Source organism: Meleagris gallopavo, chromosome 3 (genome assembly GCF_000146605.3).
Source record: "Meleagris gallopavo isolate NT-WF06-2002-E0010 breed Aviagen turkey brand Nicholas breeding stock chromosome 3, Turkey_5.1, whole genome shotgun sequence".
Taxonomy (NCBI): Eukaryota; Metazoa; Chordata; class Aves; order Galliformes; family Phasianidae; genus Meleagris; species Meleagris gallopavo.
In genome coordinates this window covers 47,469,220-47,478,960 of record NC_015013.2, presented here as the reverse complement: position 1 = coordinate 47,478,960, position 9,741 = coordinate 47,469,220, and the positions used below count along the sequence as shown (strand labels likewise).

The following is a 9,741-nucleotide window of genomic DNA, read 5'->3' as shown; positions in this document are numbered from 1 at the left end:
AAAAAAAAATAGTATGAAATCTATTTTTGCACAAGACTTATTCCTGCTTATTGGATGGGGAGCCGAAGAGGGAAGGAAGGTTTGTTTCCATTGACAAAAGGCAGGGCTCTGTTGAGCTGCACGGTTACATTCAAAATGACAGAGCGCACACAAAGCACCAAGAAACACTCCCCATTTCCTACAGTGAAGTCCATCCAGTCTCTTCTGGGAGCCTCTGTACACTGGTGATGGGTTAACATTCGTCGCTCTTCCGGCAGAGAAGGAAAACAACTATTACAAAATAGAAAAAAAAAATCTGCTAGGAGGTATAACAGCCTCCTGCCACACTGACTGGCAATGATTGTTCCAAGTTTGTAAAAACAGCAATAAGAAGTTTCTATTTAAAACAAACAAATTCTTGTAGACTCTTGCATCCAAGCCAGTGCTTATAGCCTTAACAATTTGGTCACTTCTTTTTTTTTCCCCTCCAAACTAAGGAATTTACAAGCTGTCCCAGTAAGCTTACAACAGCCACATGCTGAATACTACTACCTTCAAATCTCAAAAGCTTTACAAGGTAAAGGGAGGGAAAATTTAAATACAAGCAGCCCTGCAACAGCAACAGTAAAAACAATCATGAACATGAAACTGTTTATTAAAACTTAAAGTCTTATGGCAAAGAAGTATACTTTTTCTTTGCATGCCTTATTTCTTATCATTCCCTTAATTAGCTTTTTAAACAGGTAAGTCTTATTTATAAGTAGCTTATTATAAAGAGAGGAAGTCATCTTCATTTGTTCACAGCTGTTCTTATACTGAATCACACCTTTGTCCAGGGCAAAGCACCAATCACACATGCAGAACTATTAAGGAAACAACCTAATCAAATTAAAGACTTCCCTACAAACACTTTAAAACGATGATTTGTGTTAGATGCTTGCCAAAACCCTTCTGCCCTTCATCTCAGGGAGTACTTCAGCCTGCCTTCAGCTTCACCCCTTCAGGTCTGCCACCTCCTTTTTATGGGGTAATCTGCTCTGCGTTAGGAGAATCCACACATCAGCCCCTAAGCCCTGTCTCCTTTAGGACAGCTACCTCCTGCTGTAACAGCAGTAGGGACAGCTGTAGCCCAGCACACACAGCTACTTATCTCACTAAGCCCAAGCCAAGACCGGTGCCATTCACAAAATGGCGTCCAACAGGGCCTCTAGCTTATGTTCCCAAAGAAACTATATTCAGCAGCAAACAAGCAGCAAAAACGTTGTCTTTATATAGCCAACCTTTATAAAAAAATGCAGTCCAAGGGCACAGTCTCAGTGAGTTAGCGAATCATTTCAGCAGTAAGGGGATCTTGCCCACAGCTACTGCCTATGCGTGGGCAAAAGGCTCTGGAGTGTAAGGCTATGGCCTCACTTCAAGGACAGACAAAACCTGCATCTTCCCCAGTATGGTAAGACTGTTCTCAGCTAAAAACACTGTCTCTCTAACAAGCAAGAAGGATTTAGCATACACCATACTGCATTTGGTCTGGTTTGGGTTGTGCACAACAGTGAGGTACAATGCCTGAGACTGCAGCACGGAGAGATACAAAACGCTGCATCCCAAACTCCATCTAAAGCCCACTTCATACATTCAGTCTCACAGAAATCCCAATTTTTATACTACAGCTACATCAGAGTAATCATTTTAAAGAGAGATGAAAAAGACTGCTTTCATCACTGGAAAAGTGTTGCCTATTCCTAGAAATTATCTGGTAAGATTACTTATTCTGAAACAGAATCTGGCTTGTAGATAACACCGTTTAAAATGAGATTTTATTAAACAAACAAACAACAACAACAACAAAAAAAACAAAAAACACATTGCTTAAGCAAGGGTTTTTATGCAGAGGTAGAAACACTAGTGCAGAATTAAAGATGAGCCCAGACTGCATATGTGAATGAGACATAAGCTGTTCAGTTAGTTAAATGAAAATATTCAAACTCAGTTACTAGCAAAGAGGAAATCACAAATGTGATTGATTTGAGATGCACAAAGCAATATTCTGTTAATCAACAGGAGCTCTAACAACAGCTAGAAAGTCTTCCCTGACTCTTCAAACTCATTTACACCATATTTCCTGCAACACAAGCTGTAAGCAGCTGTATAGTGAGGCAGTATGCTGTTTTAAAAGCATTTAAATTGCAACAGGCAAAGAGCAAAAGCTGTTTAGGAAGAAAGGAGAGTGGAGGGAATAAAAGAAACCACACCAAAAACCATCAGTGAAACAATATTTAAACTCCATCATTCTTACAAAATGGCAATTATTTAAACTATGTTATAAAAACACAATCAGAGCACTAGCTTGCTTCATATAAACGCAAGAAGTTTCTTTTTTTTTAATTAAAGCTTATATGTATGATGATAATTATCTAGTGATATGATTAAAACTTTATCAAAACATCTGAAAATCGCTAACAGGGAGAGCTCCAACCTTACCTTTTGTACATCATGATCTGGACACATAATCTTACACACACAGCATCACAGTCCTCCAAAGTACTTTATACACATCGGCTAAGACCTACAGTTTTTCCTCCTAACTCATATGTGGGCATTATCTGTATTTTACAGAAGGAAGATTCTATGACACAGAGCTTAAAATTACGCATCTAACAGCCAATGCACAAATTAGCTTACTGTAAAGTCCTCAGTAGTTTCAAGAGTTAACACTGCACCAATTATTTTTTTTTAAATAGATCTCACAGATACGGAGAGAAGATGTTCGTTGCTGCAAACTTTCTAAAAGCCAGTAAAAAATAAGACAATAAAAAAAGTAATTTTCTAGAAGATGCATTTAAAATAAGTCCGATCACATCCACCACAATCCAGTTTTCCAGGGAAGATGTGAACAAGCATGTTTCTGCTCTAGCTAAACAGATGCAGAGGAGCACCAACAGAGCACCCTGGGCTAGAGTTCTGGTATGCTGTTAAACACACACAAAATTCTTCTCCTATTTATCCCTGGATGCTTCATTTTTTAAGTATGATTTCACTGATGCAGTGAAGTAGCAGTAATACAGCTTGTGAAATTCAGGTGACTGTCACAGATGTATTTTAATCAGAGAAACAACACCCTGATGCAAATCCAAACTTCAGTTTCTTCAGGACAACTGTGTTGTCAGGAAAAGGCACAGTTACAAAGTGATACTCTAACATCTATATTCAAGGAGTCCTATAATGAATACGCCTCAAAAGAGGGGGGAAAAAAAAAAAAAAAAAAATTCCTCCATGCCTAAAATCCAATCGCTAAACCGATGTTACATTCTGTATGAAGCCTCTGAGAAGTAGCACTGAAAATTTAAATGAGAGAAGGTAATTGATTCATTACATCTATTTCTACTATATTTCTTTTTGTATTTTTCGGTCCCCATTTCAAAAGGCATTGTTTAAATTGCCCTAATCTGCAAACAGCAACAATAAGTGTAGCAAATACTTGACAATGAAGATGTAAAGCCTCTAAAAACCTGTTACCTTAGTAACCATGGGAATGCAATAGAATAAGAATACACTGAGTGTCAGGACATCATTTTGGATTCCAGAGGGTTTGGGCTGAAATACAGTCAGCTTTCATTAGCTTTTTGTTTTTCCCAGTAGGCCCTTGGACTTTGAAACAAAACCTGAATGACAGCTATGAGCAATTCCAGCCTCACTCCTGATTAGCCACACCAAACAAAACAGCTCTCTTCAGTGTGAACCCCCCACCATTTGCACCCAACAAACCTTGAAACAAACATTATTTATGTTTCTGACCCCCATGGATATCACTAATAAATAGCATTCCAAAACAAGGCGTAAAACAAAGAGCCACTTTTCTGTGACTTAATAGAGAATTTACTTTAAACAAATGTACTGCAAGAAAAATAAGCCAAGATATCTGCTCAGGACATTTTGGTAACCTCACGAACAGTTTATTTACAGGCTTTAACGGGGGTGTTAATTCAACACAAACACTAAGGAGAATTTAGCTGCTCCTTTTACTCATGGAAGAAAGAAAAGGGGAAAAAAAAAAATAAGATCACAACAACAACTGAGTTCCAAACGCCCGACCCTCAGGGTCTGCTAGGAACTTTGTGGTCAAGACGGATCAGAACAAAGATCCTCCAGCCACTGCTTTGAGCCGGCTTAACTCCAAGACCATCCCCTTGCTGGTATCTGGTCACTTGGGAAAACAATCTGAAAAAGCTCCAGGCAAAGATGTCAGAAAAAATAAGCAGAAACTTAACCATCTGGATTATGTTAGAGCCAGCCCCTAGCACACCAAAAGCTCCTCCAGCTTTACACCCACAGCTTCGTGCAGTTTCTTCCTCTGCAAGTACAACACCAACACTTTCAGAAAACCCAAGAAAGTCAGCTAATTCTCCTCAAAAGAGAACTGTGGAATCAACTACAAATCACAAACACGCAACAATACAGCCAACAAAAACATCCTGTTAATCAAAACTAAGTTTTCTCTAGAAGCTTGATCAGCTTCCTTGATATGATGATAAAGTGTAGCGGTGCTGCAGTGAGAAAAATAGAGAAAAGGAAAGAACATTTTTTCCTCAGTGAGGGGAAAAACAGAAGTAAACAAGACCTACATGGTCATCATGTGATGACAAATCTTTACATGAGATAAAACTGGAAGGTAACAGCAGTTCAATCAGAGAGATTGGTCTAATCTCCCCATGCATTTGATCACCTCCTTTCAAACTGATACATTCCATTTTATCTGCTTTCATTCAAAGAAATTGCCATTTCAAGACACCATTGATAAACACAAAACGAATGCCTCCATTTATTTGCAGTCTTCTGCAGTCACTTACAAACATATAGGATGAGTACCACACTGTGGCAACACCTAATTTTAGAATCACATAAAGTATTCAGAAAGGCCGAGTTTAGACCCTCGATGGCTGCCTGAACAGACTAGTTCTCCTAATCACACAGCAAAACAGCCGTATTTCTCCAGGCAACTTCAACTTCTAAGTTAAATCAAAAAGAATACCTATATGAAAGCCCACTAGTCATTATGTATGGAAGAATATTTCATTATCCATTCACATCTTTTGCAGATACAAAAAAAAGGCTTGCTATCTCCCTCCTCTTGAATGCCATCAGGTGTCCAGAAACAAGCTGAGCTCCACAATGGTTAGTGCATTCATAAGAGCAGTGAGGCAGCAGATTATAAAAGAGCACATTTTCTCCTGCCACAGACACAAAGAAGGTCACCTCAGGTTTGAGACATTAGCTTAGGCCTCAGAAGTCCAATTTTCAGGTCAATTAGTCCCTTCCTTTTTCAGTCACTCTGTTCTCTGACTGTAAATGAGGCAAAATAAATGTAATCACTTTTAAGGAGAAAAGGATCTTAGGGAAACCACAAGTTCTAAAAAATAATTTTAAAGGCTTCCTAAAATATTTGAATAAATTAATTTATTTAGCATACAAAACGTATATTGAAACCAGGTACAAGTTTGCATAAATTACCAGAAACTCTATCGCTCTCCAATTTTCCCTATTATATCAATTCATACATTCAGACTGGTTTTACATGCACTGCTTGGCACAGCCCTGCCTGCCTGCCAAACAGGGTAAGAGCACCCTCCTCTGCCTAGCAAGGCCATGAAAGGCTCCCCCCAGCAAAAACAGCAGATTCTCTTCCAGCTCTATAAATACCGAAATGATTCTTCTCTGAAGAAGCAGAAATGGAAGTGAACTTAAATCAGTTGATTTCATCTAAACCCTACAAAGCTTCTCTATGGATTTTTCTCTCTTGCGACAAACGATAAAAAGGCAGCTGTTCCAAGCAGTTCCAGAAAATCTCCCAAAGACTGCTGCCCAATACTAAGCATTCTCACCATCCATCAAGAGGCACGTGAGATGAACCAGAATGCAGGGCAGGACTGATCATATGGACTATTTCGTGCTTTCAGAAAACTGAGTTCCCTAAAATGGAATGTGAATTAAGCTAGTAGAGGTGGTCCAAGAGGAGCAGCTCAGCCAGCAATCAAGCCAATACAAAGCAAAGACTGGAGGATAAGCACAGTCAGCATGCCCAAGGGCCAGATCTATTCTGAAGTCAAGCATTCACCTATGGAATAGCCTCTAAGGCAGAAGAAGGCTGTGACAGATGATTAAGTAGCTGACCACTTCTCTGTTAAGCTCACACTTCTTCTTTTTCTTTCCAAAGATAAGCTTCAGCAGAAAACCATTTGCTGGAAAAAGAAACATTCCATAAAAATCTTTTTTTAGTTACTTCCCCTCTGGAAAAGCCTACCACTGGTACAGGCAGCCACACCTTCCCAGAAGAAGAAAAGCTTGGCACTTTCACCCTTGATGCACATGGTTTTAGAAATAGCAGTATGGGCTGGAAAAGACAGGACAGCGCCATCCTTCTCACAGCAAGAATTCACTGATACAGTGACCAAACACTCTCTCCTGCATACCACAACTAGGCCTTTATACCACAGGAAAGAAAAATTTCTCCAACTTGTATCAAGAACAGCACCACTACTTGTTCTGTATATGGTGGCTGAGTTGCAATAGGATCATTGTAACAATGACATATGCAAGGAGCTAACATTAGTTCACCTAGTATGAAAAAGCAACTTGATCACGACCCTACCACTCAAGACCCTAGCCCACCTGTGTCCCTTCCTCAAAGGAAAGCACAGCAGAATGCTCCAGCACTGAAACCCACTACTCAGACTCTGGTTGACTGCATTCAAAAGGCAAGAGACATACATAAATAATTGCATCCTTGCAACAGCAACACGAGAAGGTGAATGCAAGCAGATGCCAGTCTCCTACCTGCTTCTCAAATTACTGCTCTCCTGCATGTAAGGTAAGCCACAGGTGCAGTGCCCTCTGAACAGCAGATCTGCAGCTGCTTTTATCTGTGAACAAAGGACACGCGAGATCTGTTTTAATGGAAGAAATGCAGTACAACACAACTCAGGAAAGCATGGAGATAGGTGCAAACCAGAATCCTAACTGCTCTGTCATTTGCGTGCACCACTGACTCACCTGCTTGAGGGAACTGGACCTTCAGTCTCTTCCCTGCAGCTTGAGCTATACAGCTTAGCAACATAAAAATAACTACTCTTTGCCAGAAAAATAGCTATTCTATGCCAGAAAATTACATGGAACAGAATTTTCAACTTGAAAGAAAATTCAAGCTCTTTCATTTTTTCCCCCTTCAAAGAAATTCATTTCTGCAGGTAGGAGGAAAAAGAATCAGTTCAAGACAATTCAGAACAGCTCCCTCCCTGCAAAGTTTAAACTCCCTAGCCCCGAACAACAACCTAATTTACACAGTTACACAAATGTTTTTGGATTTTCAAGACGGTACAAAATGGCTAAAAGATATCTTGATGTTGTCTATTAATCTCTAGCACAAGAAAGGCAGAAAGCAGCAAATATGCTTGTCCAATTAGTTTTTACAAAAACTGGCTGTACATCTATCCAGTTAACAAAATTCCCAAACTAATCCTAATGTAGTATTTCTCTACTTAGCAGAAATTTCATATGTTTAAACAGCTCAATACATTTGCCATTAACGAACGAAAAAAAGATTATATCCAGTCACACATATTGCACACCTGAGTTTGGTGTGTTGGATCAAGGAACTTACACACCTGAAAAACTAACCTAGAAAAAGTTCTTTTCAAGTGGATCACTTCTATGCCAGATCACAGCACATGGCAAACGAACAGCAACACAACAGGGGGAAAAGGCTGAGGTTCAGGTATATAAACAGCCAACCAAAAAGGAAGATACAAAGGTGGCTAATCAGCAAGTAAGCCACAGTGCTATCACATGTCTAACCACAGGCTCACTGACGTGGTTTGATATGAAACTCTTATTAAGTAAAGTCGCAGATTTTAATCATCTCATGCAACTTCAAAAAGGAAGTAATAAAAACCCACAAGTATGCCTGACCCAACATCCACTAAAATCAGTGTTTAGTAGGTACCTTGCTACCAGCTCAAAAAGATCCTAATCCAATATATCCAAGACAATGTTGAAAAGCTTCAGACTACATATCTTCTGTTTTTGCAGATATTACTTGTCTCTCTGGATACACATTCCTTACTCTTTTTTCAGCTGATAACCAAAGCATCACCCTCTTCTCTGAAGCTTGTAATTCAAGGCAGGAAGAAGAACAGAATGCGAATGCTTAACCAATAAAGGTAGCTACAGAGCACGTGCCTTGTACCCTGCATGCATAAACCTAAAGGAAAAATATGGGCTTTTGCAATATAAATAAAGATGACAAAAATAACCTAATCAGAGTTTAAATCTATCTATTACTAACTAAGCAAACATCAGGAGATACTGAAATAGAGAATGATTTTCTAACAATTAAGCAAGAACAATAGCAAATATTTTATTTGTAAGTAAAAAAAGAAAAAAAAAAGAAAAAAGAAAAACCACACAGAAACCTTTGGTTTTGTTTCAAAGAAACAGCAGGGATTTCTTCAATAGTGACTTCAGTTAACTTCTGCTCCCGTCACCGCCAAAAAGGTTATGCAGCCAAAACTACGGCTTTTTCCCAATGACTTCACACTACAGAAAGAGCATTATTATTTCTTGAAAAAAAAAATATTTCAATTAAATTTGTGCCACTCTAATACTGTACCGATGGACGTTCTCCAAAAAGGAAAACAAATCAATAAGAAGAAAGAGGGAGCAATACAGACGAATAAAAACCAGAAAAACCGCAATTAGTGGCCTCAGAAAACCAAAAACCCAAAACGTTTAAGAAAAAAAAAAGTAGGTAGGTCTGATTTGCGGTCTCCACAAGCCAACCTGCTGATTCAGGGCAATGTCACCAACAGTATCCTTATCTGCAAAGGGTAACAATCAATTGTTTGACAGAAACAAAGGACAGCTCAACAGGAAATCAACTGGCTTGGGACAGATGGTCACTGAATCAAGTTTCACCCCTCCCCTCACCAAAAATAGGCTTAAGAGGCATTTTCTGTTACCAAGCAACAGCGCAAAGGAAGGCATAAATCTTCCCCTACTCGTTATTCCCCTCCTCCCCGATGTACACACATTTCAGCCCGCTCGGGCGCTACGTTTGTGCCTCGAGTTATTTTTCGAATGAGAGATGCAGTGCAGGAGGGCTTATTCCACTCAGGGGCAACGCACGAGGGCAGCGGGCCTGGGTGTAAGCAGGAGGGCAGCCTGCAGGCTCCGGGGCAGGATTAGGGCCCAGGCTGGGCTGGGCCTCACCGGACACCTGAGAAAGGGCAGCGTACAGAAGGGCACGCCTGCAAACAATCCGATTGCTCTGAGCACTCACAGTGCACCAACCAGCCTCGGTCAGAATGAGCGACTGGGGTACTGGAAAACATCTGCAGAATCTCCTTCCCAGGGGCAGAAAGCCACAGTGTCTTTCTGTAGGGAGTACAGAGCACGAAGAGCGGAACAGAGTAAGAAGCAGTGGCTCTGAATTGTCTGAAAGAACAAACTGGTGTGTGTGACCTCGTGTTATACAAATGGGTGACAGACAGGCAGGCCTCAAAGGAGATGTAGTTAAATGTAATCCTACTAAGAATAATCTGCAATTAAAAAAAAAACAACAAAAAAAAACAAACAAGGTTTACAATTACAGCTCTTGCAGAAATTAAACACGAAAGAAAATGCCTCGCTTCAGCAGCAAGGTGGGGTAACTAACCATTCTATATAAGCTGGAGCCTGGATTATTAGACTACTAAAACACATGGCCAAAAAAAA

At 39.9% G+C, this 9,741-nt stretch overlaps 1 protein-coding gene across 9 annotated transcripts in view; it reads right to left on the bottom strand.

The window, feature by feature from the left end:
* GREB1L (GREB1 like retinoic acid receptor coactivator) overlaps positions 1-9,741 on the bottom strand; it is a 127,939-nt gene that overhangs the window by 108,254 nt on the left and 9,944 nt on the right. For 8 of the 9 annotated variants that reach the window (XR_004159239.1, XM_010708816.3, XM_010708820.3 and 5 more), the window contains exon 2: positions 6,808-6,893. The exons of the other annotated variant lie outside the window; for it this stretch is intronic. The gene's annotated coding sequence lies outside the window, so the exon portion shown is untranslated. The remainder of the gene's footprint in view (positions 1-6,807; positions 6,894-9,741) is intronic. 9 annotated transcript variants of the gene reach the window in all.